We start from the raw sequence: 15,939 nt of genomic DNA on the forward strand, positions 1-15,939 counted from the left end.
GGATTTTCAAAAGCCTTAGGCACCTAACTCCCAATGATTACAATGGGACTTAGGTGCCTAACCTGCTTGGGTGCTTTTAAAAATCCCAGAAGGTGCCTGTCTGAATCTTTTGGCATGAAAGTACCAGTGAAAATCTGGCTCTGTGTCACTTATCCTCCAAAACCCTCAATGGGCCTGACATGGGGTGTATTCCCCGTGCTACTCCAGCCACTAAGGGGTTAACTGGGAAACTAGCTGTTGCCTTAGCTGAGGCTAATTGCTGGACTGGTAACAGCTGGGGGGATATAAAGACTGCAGATCAAAGCACAGCTGTAGCTACTAGAGAGATGAGGGTTTCCTAAGAAAGGACTCCTTTAGCAACAGTCTGGTAAGAAGATACTCAGGAACTGGACTTCCAGAGTGGGAGATTCAGATGGTGAGTCTGGGAAAAGCTTAAAGGAGAGATAAGAAAGGAAGCAACAAAGGATTGGGAGGAACTGGTTTCAACTGCTTCATACAGGATCCCTGGGCTAAAACCCAGAGAATTGGGTGGGCTTGGGATCCCCTGCCATCCCCAGCAGAGGGGATAGTAAGGACTTTAGAGAAAAGGGGTCAAGACCTTGTGGGAGCCTAGGACTACTGACCCTTTGCTGGGCACATAAGACTCCCTGGGACATCAGACTCTTTTTGTTGCCCTGGAAGGAGAGAGGCAACGAATGACCTGGCTGGAGCCATAACAAGAAACCACCAGACACAGAACTAAATGATTATTGGCAGAATGGGAGAAAACTTCCCCAGGCTAGTTGCAGTAAAAGGGGACAGCTGGTGAAAGCACCCCTGGATGAGGGCTAATTCAGCTGTGCTGTAAGCTGGCATAACTCTATTGAGGCTAAAGGGGCTGTACCTGTTTTCACTGTGAGTAGAATTTATTTCCTTATTCTTCTCCTGTCTAAGCTGTGTCACTGTAGTGTAAATACTTATTATACCGTAATGGAAAGGGTTTTTCTGTTGCTGTAGTAAATCCAACCCCTCAAGAGGCAGTAGCTAAGCTGACAGACAAATTCTTCCATCGACCTAGTGGTGTCTACACTGGGGCTTAGGTCAGCTTAACTATGCAACGTAGCTATGTCAACCTAAGTTTTAGGTGTAGACTAGGCCTAGGTGTTTGTACTGCACTCACAACCATAGCATGTGAGCATTTAACTGAGGTTGTACTTATTCTCTTACTGTAATATAGCAAAGCAAAAACTGCTGCACTGGGGGAGGGGGGAAAAATAGTGACCAGTCAGGGCTGCCCCCCCTTTCCCAGCAAACCTCAGGACCCAGGGGAGAGCCCCCCCCAACTCTGGGGGCAACAGGACCCAGGTGGCGGTGACCTCTACTCTCCTGTGACTTTGGGTTAAAACTGCAGAGAGCAGGTAGGCGCAGAAGCAGCTAAAGCAAAGACCTTTGACGATTTGAGGAACATTTTACAGGTTTGACTGGACTCTCTGTGCCTTGTGCTGACTGGCTGTTTGCTCTAACTGCCTCCTCCTTCTCTTCCACTCCCTGCTCTGTCCCTGTTACCCCTCTTACTTTCCCATTCCAACTGGTTGACCCCTCCTAAGTACCCCCTCCCCCCCCCCCCTATTAAACAGGAAAAACCTGTGGCGCTAATGTGGCATTTGCTGCCATCACATTGTCAACTCTTCCTGTGCGTTCTAGCCCTTCCCCTACCCTGTGTTTGTCTTGGCTAGTTAGATTGTAAGGGTGTGTCTGCACTGCAGCTTGCAACGAGCCTCCCAGCCCATGTAGACAGACTTGTGCTAGTGAGCCTCATGCTAAAAATAGCTCTGTGGACATTACTGCCCTGGCAGAGGCTCAGGTTAGCCACCCGAGCTCAAGCCCACCTCCCCAGTTCCAGCTGGAGTGGCTAGCACTCAACACAACGTCCAAACGGCTATTTTTAGTGTTTTAACGTGAGTCTGAATACCCAGGCTGGGAGGCTCACTTTCAGCTATGGGGTAGACATACCCGAAGCCCTTTGGGGTAGGGACTGTCTACTGCTCTGTACCGTGCTTAGCATCACTTCCTAGAGCTACTCCTGGCATGGTGCATCTTACGCACTACTTCCTGCTGAGGGCTGAATGAATCCCCAAAGCCAATAGTCTTGTCTAACATGCTAGTACAGTGCTATGGCCTTTCATAATGGTCCAGTTGTTTAAATAAATGGGTGTTATAAGATGCATGGCAAAAATTCAGCTCTAGACATTCAGAGCCAAGTTACTCTGTGTTCTTCAGTTTCCTCAATATTACAGTTATGTTAACTTCAAAGTGGTAATGCAAACAGATCATTAACTTCAATAATGGCCTTGTGTGCTCACCATTACATTAGTCTACTTACTATTATTTAACGGCACATTTCAGTTGGATGAATTCACTAATGCACGTTCTGGCTCTCAGTAAATAGAGTAGCTCTGCTTTGGAATTATGCTGTTGAATGTTAGAGAAAGATGGGGTGACAGATGGAGAGAGTCTCAGGACAGATGAATGGGCTCAGCATTAGACAGGAACATGTAAAGGAAAAAATGATACAGAAAGTTTCCCTTTGTGCAGTATTCTTTTGCTGCTTGTTATGTGAGATTCGCTGTTTGTCTTCTCTTCTCCTTGTAATGATGAGGAGAAAGAGGAAATGTGTGTGTGTCCCTGTAGGGAAGGATAGATGAATGGTAGAATAAATAAATTGGGTAGAATAAACTGCTGTTCACAGCCCAGAAATGGAGTAGAAGGATATGCTGAGCACAGATACCTGCACCTGCTCCTTTATTGTACAACGTACTTAACATTCAGGCTGTGAACAACCGACAGTCTTTACGTCTCCTCCACTACAACAACCCAAGCCTCTTTTTTTATCAGACAGGACCGAGTGCACATCTCCAATTTGCCTTAATAATGGGCCAGATTTTGAATGCTGACTAAACTGTACAACATTTGGATGGGAATTTCACCCCACAATTTTGAGACCATTCGTGTCAAACCCCGTAATGGATCCTGATCTAGAGATCATGTCTCTAAGTGTCCTCTCTGGGGTGGAGTTTTGTTTGTTTTTTCCCACTTTTGCTTTGCCTTTGCTTGCGGGGGACAGCCTGGCCCAATGGACAGGGTATGGGGCTGGGGGTCAGGATCGCTGAGTTCCATTTATTGTTCTACAGCTTATTCACCATACAGTCTTCAAGAAATGGTGGTGCCTTTCTGCACCTCACTTGCCTTTTTTATAAATGATGTTTGCTGGCCTCATTACAGTGCTTGGGAGCTCTGAGGGGGTGTGGGAAAGCGATATAAATGCTAAATAGTATTATTATTTTAACTAAACAAAATTATTTGCTATTCTTCTGACGTGCTCTCCTCACACAAAGGGGCTTGCTCCACCCCATTTGTGACATAAGGAAACTTTATGCACTGAACCTTGTTAGGCATTAAATGAAGAGAAGCAGCATGAGATCCCAGGAAGAACCAATTCCATTTCTCTCTCTCTCTCTCTCTGAGAAGGCGGGGGGACGGGGGGGGGGGACTACCAAAAGAGGGATGAGAGGAAAGATCTCGTATTCCTGTGCTAATATCCCTCACCATGACTGAACATCCTGAAAAACACATGAACCATGATTAGGCTCTGGTTACGTTGGCCAAGTGCAGCATGTGGAGCCAATGGGAAGTAATCTTGCAGTGCAATGACACAGGCAGATACAATTCTAAAGTGAGTAGGAGGGGAGGACACTGAATTGTTCTATTTTGTGAGTCACAATTCCAGCAACTTGTGCTTTGACCTTCTACAAAGTTATATTCTTTCCTGTTTATCTTTTGTCTCAGATAATCCAACTAGAGAGAACTGCAGAAGGTAGATCAGTGGTAGAAATGTTGGCCTTTTTAAATATTGGCTTTAACAAATTGTGTGGTTCTCTCTCTTTTAGCTTTCTAGTGAAAACAGCTGGAGAGTTCTTGTGAACCACACTCTGTATGATGCAAGTCTAGATATAAGAAAAGGAAGAACATAAGAATGGCCATACGGGGTCAGAGCAATGGTCCATCTAGCCAAATATCCTGTCTTCTGACTGAAGCACCTGGCATTGGCCACTGAGGGAATGAACAGAATAGGCAATCATAGAGTGATCCGTCCCATGTCATCCACTCCCAGTTTCTGACAAACAGAGGCTTGGGACACTAAGAGCATGGGGTTGCATCCCTGACCATCCTGGCTAATAGCCATTGATGGACATACCCTCCATGAAATTATCTAGTTCTTTTTTGAACCCTGTTATAGTTTTGGCCGTCACAACATCCTCTGGCAATGCGTTCCACAAGTTGACTGTGTGCTGAACATTCTGAGGCATGAAGATAGAGAATTCAGAGACACCTCTCCCCCGCCCCATCCAAGAACAGTCTGATGTGGAACAAGAGAGAAACTTTTCAGTGAAGCAATTGTTCACTTACAGGTTTAATATTCCCTCTTAGTCAAGTCTCCTGTGAGAGTTAATCAACTTTTTACCTTGAGATTTGGGCAGCACTGGAGGCTGCTGCACAAGTCAATTCTGGCCAAACTACTAGGTGAGGGAATGATGTGGGATACACCTGTCATGGGTCTAAATATAGGTATGATAAGCCCCTGGATATACTGGCCTCAGGTAGGGATGTAAATAGCGGTTTAAAAAAAATAACCATGTAACCGATTAAAATTGTATCAGTTACATGGTTAAACATTTAACTGGGGAACTATGGGCGCGGGGGGTGCTGCCCCCCCCCCCCCCCCCCGCGCACGGGAATCCCCGCTGCAGCACCCCCCGTGCCCAGGGATCCCTCCTGGATGCCGCCCCTTGAGGCGGCGGCAGCAGCAGACTCCTGGGCTCCGGCTGGCAGCGGGGTTTAGTTGTGAACCGAAACCAATAAGATTGCCTGTTAGTTAACTGTTTAAACTTTTGCATCCCTAGCTTCAGGGACATTCAGAGTTTTAGGGGGGTTTTGCCTAGGCTGGTATCAGCTCTATATTCTGGATTCCAATTTGTGTTTCCACCAGCTGGTGAGAGGTATGTCTTTCATCTTCCATGTTGCTGTTGCCACAGTAGAAGATTGTGACAAATCTAGCCCACTTCTTGTGAATCAGACATTCATGTTTTTGTCAATCAGCAGTTCCAATTACTTCCCTACCGTTCTATAGGTCAGTCAGCTTAGTTGCTTGGCAAAGATTTCTTTATTCTTCACTAGAGCTGACAAACTCTGCTGCACTCCCCTACCCTCTAATACACCTCAGGTTGGTGAGGGCTGCTGGTTATGAGTATGAGAAGGGTAGAACCTTGCTTAGGTTACAGGTTAAATGTACAAGGCTGATAATGAGAACAGTTTTAAAGCAAATCTGTTCAGAATGTCACTGAGATCAACATGGAACCCCATAATGCCTTTTGTACGGTGATACTTTAAGAAATAGGATTCCTAAGTCTTCTATATTTCTGAATGCATTAACATCATTTGCAACTCCGATTTCTATCTAACATAAGATGCATTTATAAATTAGCCTCCTGCATAACTGTTTTGTCCAAGGCTGCATGCTCATTTATGAATAGTCACCCATCAAATATAAGTCTCCTTTTTTAAAGGATTAAGTAATTTAAAAAAAAAAAACCAAGCAAGAACTACAGCCTGTCCATGACAATGATTTGTAATATTTATTCCAAGGGAATCAAATTAAAATTGCTTTATTGATTTAGCTATTAGTCCTAGTAAAATTTAAGTCTGCAATACTGGTACTTTAAGACTGTTACTGTATTTGCAAATCTGTTTTGAGCAGGAGGTGAGTTTTTTATATGTCACTGAAATGAAAGGTTTCGTGCAGCTGTCTTAATGTGAATGGCTCATGGAGATGAGTGAGGCGAGTCCATAAGATTTCAGAAATTATTCATATGCTGTGCACTCGGACAGCATTTGGAAATTAATGGAATTCTGGATTTCCTAGAAGAGAGTTGCTTCCATCTGCAGTTTGGGCCTGATCTAATGGCCATTAAAGTCCTTCAGTTTAATTCAGTAGATGTTGGCTCAGACCCCTCATGCAAATATATGTTAAAAGGACATGGCATTGTTTAGTTCTTGCTTGCTCGTTTAATTCATTAGCACTTTTTTCTTTTTCTCTTTATTTTTTTAATCCTTTTCTTTCCCACTTTGATTTCTATGCTTCTGTACTTTGGAATAAAGAGGGTCTTGTTCATTACAATATGCAGTCTGCAGTAGCAATGGGCAAAGTGCCAGAGTTGGAATGGTCTAGGGCACAAGGCAGGCTCTAATCCCAGCACTGCCGCTGACCTGCTACATGACTCCTGTCCTGTAAGCTCTGTAGGGCTGGGAGTGTTTATTATCTATTTGAACAATGCGTAGCACTGGTGGGGCTATGGCAGCTGGGATTTGAGACAGTGTTGTAATACCACTACCTCTCTATTTTGATACAAGCCAATTTTTCTAATGCTTTTCCAAACTACAGGAATATTATAAGCCAGATCCTCAGATGGTAGAACTTATCATAGCCCCATTAAGGTCATAGAACTATGCCAATTTTCTCGAGATGAGAATCTGGCCATATAAACCAGTAGAAAAGGACTGCAAAACTAAAGAAAATATACTTTCTCATGAGATTTCTGACATGGCTGGAGATGGAACAGCTTTTCTCTCACCTTTTTTTGCATTTTCAGGTGTGGGCTGGCTGGGTACTGGAAATAATAGTGATTTAAAAACAAACAAAAAACCATCATCGGAATGTTCTGAAAAGCTGTGATTTGGGTATGGTTCCAGATTTGAGAGAGGTAGGGATAGCAGTACTTTTTCCTAAGCCAGTTTATCCATTCTCATTCCTCTGTTCTTTTTAGGAATAGCCTTGGGTCCGTTTATTTATTGCCTAGGACAAAAAGCACAGAATGTTACCCACTAGTCCTGAAACCAGGTGCAAAATTAATTGACTCATTAACCTTAATCAACTTGTTTTTAATTTTAAAGGTCAGATGCACAAATAGAATTGGGTACCCTTAGTTTACCATCACACTGTAGATAAGAATTCATTGGCTATGCTTGCTGTGTAAACAAAGGTTTCAGAGTAACAGCATGTTAGTCTGTATTCGCAAAAAGAAAAGGAGTACTTGTGGCACCTTAGAAACTAACCAATTTATTTGAGCATAAGCTTTCGTGAGCTACAGCTCACTTCATCGGATGCATACTGTGGAAAATACAGAAGATGTTTGTTTTTATACACACAAATCATGAAAAAATGGGTGTTTCACTACAAAAGGTTTTCTCTCCCCCGACCCCACTCTCCTGCTGGTAATGGCTTATGTAAAGTGATCACTCTCCTTACAATGTGTATGATAATCAAGGTGGGCCATTTCCAGCACAAATCCAGGTTTTCTCCTTCCCCCCCGCACACACACCCCCAAACAAACCCAAGCTATTACCAACAGGAGAGTGGGTTTGTTTGGGGGGAGGGAGAAAACCTGGATTTGTGCTGGAAATGGCCCACCTTGATTATCATACACATTGTAAGGAGAGTGATCACTTTACATAAGCCATTACCAGCAGGAGAGTGGGGTGGGGGGAGAGAAAACCTTTTGTAGTGATAAACACCCATTTTTTTCATGATTTGTGTGTATAAAAACAAACATCTTCTGTATTTTCCACAGTATGCATCCGATGAAGTGAGCTGCAGCTCACGAAAGCTTATGCTCAAATAAATTGGTTAGTCTCTAAGGTGCCACAAGTCCTCCTTTTCTTTTTGTGTAAACAAAGTTCCCCTGGTTAGCACTAGAGGTTATGAGAGAGAAAGAAAATAAAGGAAACCTTAGCAATTCTGGAGTGCTTAAAGAATGTTTTAACATGCTTCAAGAATAATGTACGTGAGACTAGGTAGGTAAGTGTCTACCAATATGCATCTCACTTAGTGCTTCTACACTTAGTAATTTTAAATTTGATTTTTGCCATACTTGGTCCAGAGAGGGTTGTCTTATTTATTGACTCCTTTGGTGTAGAACACCTTTTCTATTAATAACATCAATGAAGTATAGGAATATAGCTATAATTCTCTCATTACTACCATGATATTGCTGAATACTTGAGATGCTCTGCATCCTACCTGCAATCATTCAGGACAATCCTAGCAATGAATTTGAGTGATACTCTTCTATTATCTGTTTTTATGAGATTCAATTTGAAACCTTGAGCATCCGTTTGCAAGAAATTTTGTACGGTGCACCTCTTTCACTGGCATATCAGTAATTTGTAGAGTGAAGCCCTCATCTTACTATGGAAAAGCCAAGGGTTTGACCCTCCCGCCCCCCATACATCCTTGGGATGGCATAGCATGTGAAATAATGTGAATGTTGCCTCAACTTGTGATTTCCTTGAGGGTGTATTTTAGTGATTATGACAGTGAATTTCCCTTGAGTAACAGCGGCAAAGAGTCCTGTGGCACCTTATAGACTAACAGATGTTTTGGAGCATAAGCTTTTGTGGGTGAATACCCACTTCATCGGATGCATGTAGTAGCATTGACTCTCGGTTAATGGGGGTCATTTATGCAAATCCCAAACTTGATTTGATGAGATAACAATTGTATGGGGTCTACCTCCTAGACCAATGAAAAAATACATTTTGAGTGCCAGTTTTGTTTTCTACATTGGTGCCCAGTAATGCAGTTTGGGAGACCCATTGGCATTCCTTGAGCACGCAAAAATCCCATTTAATCAGAAGCCTTTAGGCTATTCCAGGGGTGTATGGAGGCCATGGGATGGGGTGAGAAGCAGAATGGCACCCTGGGTAACTCCCCCAGCACTGGGACAGCATAGAGCACCCCCTTGCAGCTTATCCCTATACCAGGAGTGGGACAGGACTGGGATGGGGATAGACTCTGATCAATTCCATAGGCAGCCTAGGCTGTTGTAAGTTAGGGAAACCCTTATGGCTGCTTTAACTTACGCTACAGCTGAACTGGACACAATGGCCCAGAATCTGGGAGGCTTAAAGCCTCCTGTGTTGTCTCCTTGGGGCCTTTTGTGCATCATGTCTTGAGAGGCACAACGCAGAATCTGGCACGGATTACACAAGGATTCTAGGATCAGGCCATTGGTTTAAGTTAAATGTCTGTTGCCTGTAAATGGCCATTTTCAGGGTGGGTATAGTCCCCTTAAAAATCACTTTGGGCTGAAATTCTGTGTTATTCTGTCACAGTCCCCAGGGTCTTTCCACTCCCAGGCACTACTTTAACAACTTTCTCATTGTGACTAGGACAGGTCATGGGAGACTTTCCGTTAATACAAAACTTTGTACTTCCATTTAGTAATGTTAGCTCTCAGCAACTCCCCTTTAACCATTCTAATGATCCAGTTAAGAGTCCATGCCATCTCAGTCAGTCTAATTACTTTCAGTTAGACTTCAATGAAGCTTGCATTGGACTATGCAAGAGCACCCCATTGGACGCTAGCTTTTTCCAGCTGGGCTGAGCTGCAAACCACGCTTTCAGCCCTAAACAAACTCAAGTTGCCTGTGGTGGGTGGGTGGGGGTGTGTGAGTGTTTGTGTGTATGTAAACTTGTGCCCTGGGTCTGAAGTAGTTCATGGCCCAGGGTCTTTCTCAGGTTCTCTATGCAGGGATGAATTTTGCCCCCAGTAACTAGACCACATTTAATTAAATTACTAAAATTAGTAAGAAGAGCTCTTTGGGACAGGCACTGTCATTTACTATATGTTTGTGCAGTACCTAGTGCAATGGGGCAGTAACTGGGTTGAAGTCTCTGGGTGGTATTGCAATATAAATGTTAGAAATGCCTTTGTGTTTGCGGTAGTAATCCCATGTCAGTGCTGAGACAAGCATTCGTAGGGCATGCAGGTTAGGCAACGAGACGTTTCTTGTAAGTAACAGCTGCAAGTAAGGGGTTCACAATATGGAACTATCTAAGGCAGAGTGTGATATTGAGCACACAGTCTGTGTGAAAACTTAACTGTTGCATTTTGACCTGACAATGGATTTTTCTCTCAGATGAGGCGACTGAGCGTAAATTAAATTGCAAACAAGCACACCATGGAATAACTTATATTGAGCAACTGAACAATATCCCCCTCTACCTGTCTCTGGGTTAATTACATACTTGTGTTGGTAGCTGGACCAGAGAGTGGCTTAATACGATGATGCTTTAAAGTATCGTCTGAACATACCTACTGTTGCCCTGATTTATCTGTCTGTTTAGTGTGGCCTGAGGAGTGCTTAAAGCAATCAGCCATAAAGCAAATCAAGAGGGAGGATCTATATTTGAGAGTCCTTTCTGTCTTGATTTACATAAGGGAATGGGTAGTCTCCCTTAGAAAGCAAAGGCAAAGTGAAGTAGGGGTAGGATATTCATAGAGGCTGGCTGACTGACAAATCAGCACAGCTGGTATGACTCTTTAAAGCAAATGCACGGTGCTTGTCAGTTCCCATCTGCCTGGCCTGTGAGATGTGCCTTTTCTAGGCTCTTCATCATGCTGCCTTACCCTTGTGAATGCAGATTCTTGTGAAGTTGAGAAGCTTGTACAGCTTTTTGCTGTACACCTCGTGACCGCTCATGTGGAGTAATGCTAAATTATCCATACGCTACATGTGAGACTTGTTGCATGAAGCGTCTATCTGAAATATATGATGTTGCATAAAATATTTAAAATATCAGATAATTTGCAAACATCCTAGTATATTAAGACATAGTTGACATATTTTAAATATATATTTAGGCGGTATATTGTGCCATGCTGGTATGGCATCTATAAAGAAAACACAGAACACTTCTTTTTAGTGGAGGTCATACTAAGCACATAAAACTCCAAACTACCCCGGAAAGATATTTTCTCTCCATTCATATATATATAGATAGGCAGGCAGGCAAGAATTGGCCTGGGACTCAGGAGACCTGTGTTCAGTTCCTGGCTCTGCTTCTGGTTTCCTGAGTGACCTTGACAAGTCACTTTGCCTCCATTTGCCTCAGTTTCCCAATCTGTAAAGGGGAGATTATGATCCTGACCATTTTAGTAAATTGCTTTGAGATCTACAGATGTAGAGGGTATGTGATATTGTTATATTACTGTGGTTAAGACCATGGATTGAGATTCAGGAGATCTGAGTTAATTTCTTGGTTCTGCCACAGACTTGCTCTGTGACTTTGGTCAAGTCACTTATGGCCAGACTTCCAAAAGTGTTCTGTGTTGGGAACAGAGGGGGCTGGTGGGTGAGCAGCAATTCTGAAAACATGACCAATAATCTTTCTGTGCCCCACTTCCCCATCTGTAAAAAGAGGATCATACTTCTCTTTTTGGTGTCTATTCAGACTATCAGCTCCTCATGGGAGGAACACTATTTTACTATGTGTTTGTATAGCACAAGAAGGGTCTCATCTTAAAAGGGGCTTCAAGTTTTTACTGGAATTGTTGTTGTTTTTTTTTTTTTACTTATAGTTTTATTTTATTTGGGATTTTCTATAGCACTGGCAATGTACTAGGTGCCAGGTGTACAGATGGGAATGAGGATGACAGTCTTGGCCCAAAGAGCTTATGGCCTAAATAGGCAAAGTTTCTACCAGTGTTTTAGGTTAGATTTGAACAGATTACCCAATATAAAAGGGATAACTAGACATGTGCTCAGCTTCCCAGGCTGCTAGTTTCAATCCATCAGTCCGAATTATACTATGCCTGCAAAACATCACAGGACACTTTACAAAACAGTTTAAGGAAAAAGTGACAGCTAAAATATATGTCTGGGTCTGGTATTCTGACAACTTAAGAGTTCCTTGAATGAAGGGCATAATACCACAAAAGCGAGGTCCTGCCCAAAACAGCCTCTGACATGAACCACGATATGCTGCCAAGATAATAAAGAAACAGTCCCTATGGTAAACGGGAGCAAAAAAGCATTTCAACTGCAAAATAATTTGAAAGCCATTGTGCTGCTAAACAGGAATCAGTGAAGTTCCTTTTTTGCTAGAGTCATTTAGTGGGACACCTAGTCTTAGCTATAGATAGAAGTAGAGTCTCAGAATTTGAACTTTCATAAAAGACATGCAGTGGAGCTAGGAGACTAGAAAACTGAGATTTTCAGTAATCTATCTTGAGTGATATGGATAAGCCTCTAACAATTCCCTTATTAACATTAACATGTATGCATGCTAGCTGGAGTTCTATGGAGTAACAGTAATGGAGTACTTCAAATGGCCTGTCTGAAGACTCCTGAGCAAGTGTTTTCTTAAGGCTGCACAATAGAGTTGCTTCTCATTTTTTGTGGAAATCAAGGAGTCCAAAACAAAATGTACTCAAAAACCTTGGAAATACACAGTAGGTTATGTTTTATATTTAGGTTTGGAAGATATTTTTATCAGTAAATGTTGGTAAACATCAATTTAACTACACACACACACACACACACACACAGAGACAAAACAAATTCCATCGCCTTTACAGATAGGCAAAGTAAGAAAAATGCTGCTTTAAAACATCTTGGTTTGATTTAAGGACACTTATTTGCATGTTGTGATACGGAGTGATGATGATTTGTGTTGTAACAGTGAGGAAGCTGCAACTTTTTGCAGTTCAGAATCTGTCATTAAATAATTGTCTGATCCCTCTGTAATTTTCCGCAGGTGTGCACATGTAAAGAAAAGGGTTTTGTTTTGTTTTTAAAAAAAAAACAAAGGTCAATATCAGTCAAAATTATAAATATCAAATTGTACCAAGCCTATTTACTTACCATGAAATGTATACTTTGTGGTTAGGGCTAGGCCGTGGTTGTGCATGTCTCTGAGTGAGGCATGGGACTGTGCCCTGTCCCAGCAGTGGGTCTAGAGAACATTCGGACTTAGAAGCACACCTCTGAGTCAGTTGCTTCCATTCTTCCTCCTTTTTCAGGGAGTCAGAGGAAAAGGGGATGCTCACTGACTTGTAGCTCAACATTGCTAATTACAATGATTGTATTGTTGTTTACATCAAACCCCAGCTCCTGGAGTCATATGATTTTATGTGAGAATCTCAGCTTTCACTTTCTTTAAGAGTAAGGCTTTAGCCTTCAAAGTTGCAGAGAAAAGCTTTTAAACTTGAATCCTAAAAGCTCAAAGTTAGAAGGTAAATGTAAGCAGGGGAATAGTCCCGCTATTGTGAGGAACTTTCCTGGCTTCTGCACTACCCCGGTGAAGTGGGCTAGCGAAAGGATCTGAGTTCTCGCTCCCACTTCCTTTACCCAGTGGCCTCCCTGCCCTTGAGGACTCCCCTTACACTCTCCTGTCTGGCAGAGTCTTCGTAATCCCAATAAGGCTGGGCCCAGGATTCCTGGGGGGCTCGACCCCCAACCCTGCTGTGGTCACCTAGGACAGGGGCTAGGGTGTCCCCACTTTGGGGTACTCTCTCTGCACTGGGCACTTCTCTGACCCACTGACCATTACATACAATTTAAAGCAAATGCAAGTTATTTAATCAACAATTTTAAAAAGAATAAGGAAAAATGGGAAAGGTTAAAGGAAACACATCAACCCGCTCTGTGGCAGGGAACATCACAAACAGTGTCTCTGGAATGTCCGGGCAGTCACAGTCTGTTCCTTGTAAGTCCCAGGCCTCCTGCTCAGGCCCTGTCTGTGCTGCAGGGATGCTGTGGGTTGGACACTTGCTCTGGTGGTGGCCACACGCTCTCAGGCTCTAAGTGATAGGACCCTTCTTCCCAGTGTCACCCCCACCCTGTTGGGGTTACGATCCAAGCCTGGCCCGCAGAGCCTCTTGGCTGAGGCGTCTCCCTGTGCTGGACCTGCTGCCCAGGGTCCCCCTCACTCTCCTCAGCTGCTCACCACACCCAGCTCCAGACTACTCCAGCCCCACCACTCTGTCTCAGCGCTGCTGCTGCTCTGCCTCCAGCTCCCTGGGCTGCTTCTTTGGCCCCTCTGCCTCTGGTTGCTGCAGCTCTGCTCCCAGGGCAAGTCTGCTCTCTCTGGGCTGTGCCTCTGGCTTTGGGGCTCCAGCTCTGCTCCCAGGACAGGATCTGCTCTCTCTGGATCTGGCCCAGCTATGCTCCCCAGCTCAGCTTGGACCCCTGCTTTTTCCTTAGCTCAGCCCCACTCTGCCTGACCCAGGCAAATCCAGCTCATACTGAGGACGAGGCCGGAACCTCCCTGGCCTCCTAACTCTGATTAGCCTGCCTGCCCTGTCGTTCAGGCTGACCTGGAGCATTGGCCTCTCCCCATTGTTCCTGGGGGCTGTCAGTGTCAGGGTCCTGATTTCCCATCGACCCTTCCCCTTTTAGTACTGGAAGCTAGCAACTAAAACACCCCCACTGAATGTTAGTAAGGGGGCAACAGTCCCCTTACATAAATAAAGACTCTCTTATTTATATATATATATCATTTTATATGTTAAAATCATTTAGTGCTTTTTTAAAACCAGTCTTATGATTTTGGGGACCTGACTCTCGCTTTTGAATGTTTGGGATTGCCTAATACCATATAACTTATGAGCCATAGAAGCTGGCATTCCTGAGTATATTTATGACAAAAATCCCACTTTCATTTAAGGAGTGAAAGGAAGGATGGCAGTGTCTCAATATCTTTAGACAGGAGGCTTCAGGGAAGATAGAGTCTGAAGTAAAGCCCCCCCAGGGTGGCATGTCTAGAGACTCCCAAGATCGTCTAAGATTGCATTTAGGAAAGCAAGGTTGAGCAAGAGAAAATGGACTGAGATTCTGAAGGATTTGGAGATTCAGAAGTGCATCTTGAAACTAAAGCACCTTCCTGCCTCCGGGCAATCCATGTAACTGATCCAGAACTGGAGTTATGTGATTACTTCATCTGTTGCCAGATAGTATCCCAGCAGCAGCATTACTAGCTAAAGTCTGTTAATTGTGTGTGCACAGAGACTAGTAAAAGTGACATTAAAATCCTCTAAATGGGATTAAACAAATGAAAGAACAAGAATTTCTGCATCAGCTAGATGAGAATGCTGGCTTGGAGACTGGCTCTGATGCAGAAAGGCTGATGATTCTGCTGCAGCAGAGATGCCTGATTCAAATATTAGATCAGTCCACTCCTGCTGGACTTCTAAGCTTTTTTTTTTTATTTTTATGAGACTCTTAATGATTCCTACCCAAGGAAGAGGCAGACTATAAGTGTAACAAATCCATGACCATCTAGGAACTTTGTCATGACTGGTTCCTTTTTGAGCAGCACAATGGCTTTCAAATTATTTTGCAGTTGGAATGCTTTTTTGCTCCCAGTTACCATAGGGACGGTTTCTTTATTGTCTTGACAGCATATTGTGGTTCATGTCAGAGGCTGTTTTGGACAGGACCACGGTTTTTGAGGTATTATGCCCTTCATTCAAGGAACTCTTAAATCGTTAGAATACGAGACCCAGACACATCTTTTAGGTGTCACCACTGAAACTGTATAGAGAAAGTGGGAATAGAACTCACGATTTTGTGCTCCAAAAGCACAGACCCCTGGCACTTAAGCTAAAGGAGAATGTGAGCACGCTTGAGCAGTTCTGATTCTAGCCAACAGAGGGCAGCGGTACACATAACCCTATCCACAGAAAGAAAAGGAGGACTTGTGGCACCTTAGAGACTAACAAATTTATTTGAGCATAAGCTTTCGTGAGCTACAGCTCCCTATCCGGTTCATCACCATGTTGCCTGGAATCCCCAAGCCCTTGCTCTGATTTGGTGGCATGAAACATTCCAGCCCTTGACTAGGAAAACAAACACTGCAGAAGCATGTCCGGTTAACTTCAAAATAAATCCCAGTCGCAGCATATTTACAAAAGACTTTTAAGCACTTTGAAATTAGACAAACCTTGAAGCCTCAGTCTTCAAATTCTCCTGGAAACTGGGATTCTGTCTTGTATATTTGTTTCCAGAATTTTCTCTTTTTATTATTTTTCCTACTGATGGATTTTAATTTTTCACATGGGT

General features: G+C 43.4%; 1 long non-coding RNA gene across 1 annotated transcript in view; it reads left to right on the forward strand.

Moving 5' to 3' along the window:
* The first annotated feature begins 305 nt into the window (after positions 1-305).
* The window catches only part of LOC119563779, a 156,317-nt gene continuing 140,683 nt past the window's right edge, over positions 306-15,939 (forward strand). The window contains exon 1 of the long non-coding RNA XR_006286007.1: positions 306-894. This is a non-coding gene — a long non-coding RNA (uncharacterized LOC119563779). The remainder of the gene's footprint in view (positions 895-15,939) is intronic.

The sequence above is a fragment of the Chelonia mydas genome, chromosome 15 (genome assembly GCF_015237465.2).
Source record: "Chelonia mydas isolate rCheMyd1 chromosome 15, rCheMyd1.pri.v2, whole genome shotgun sequence".
Lineage (NCBI taxonomy): Eukaryota > Metazoa > Chordata > Testudines > Cheloniidae > Chelonia > Chelonia mydas.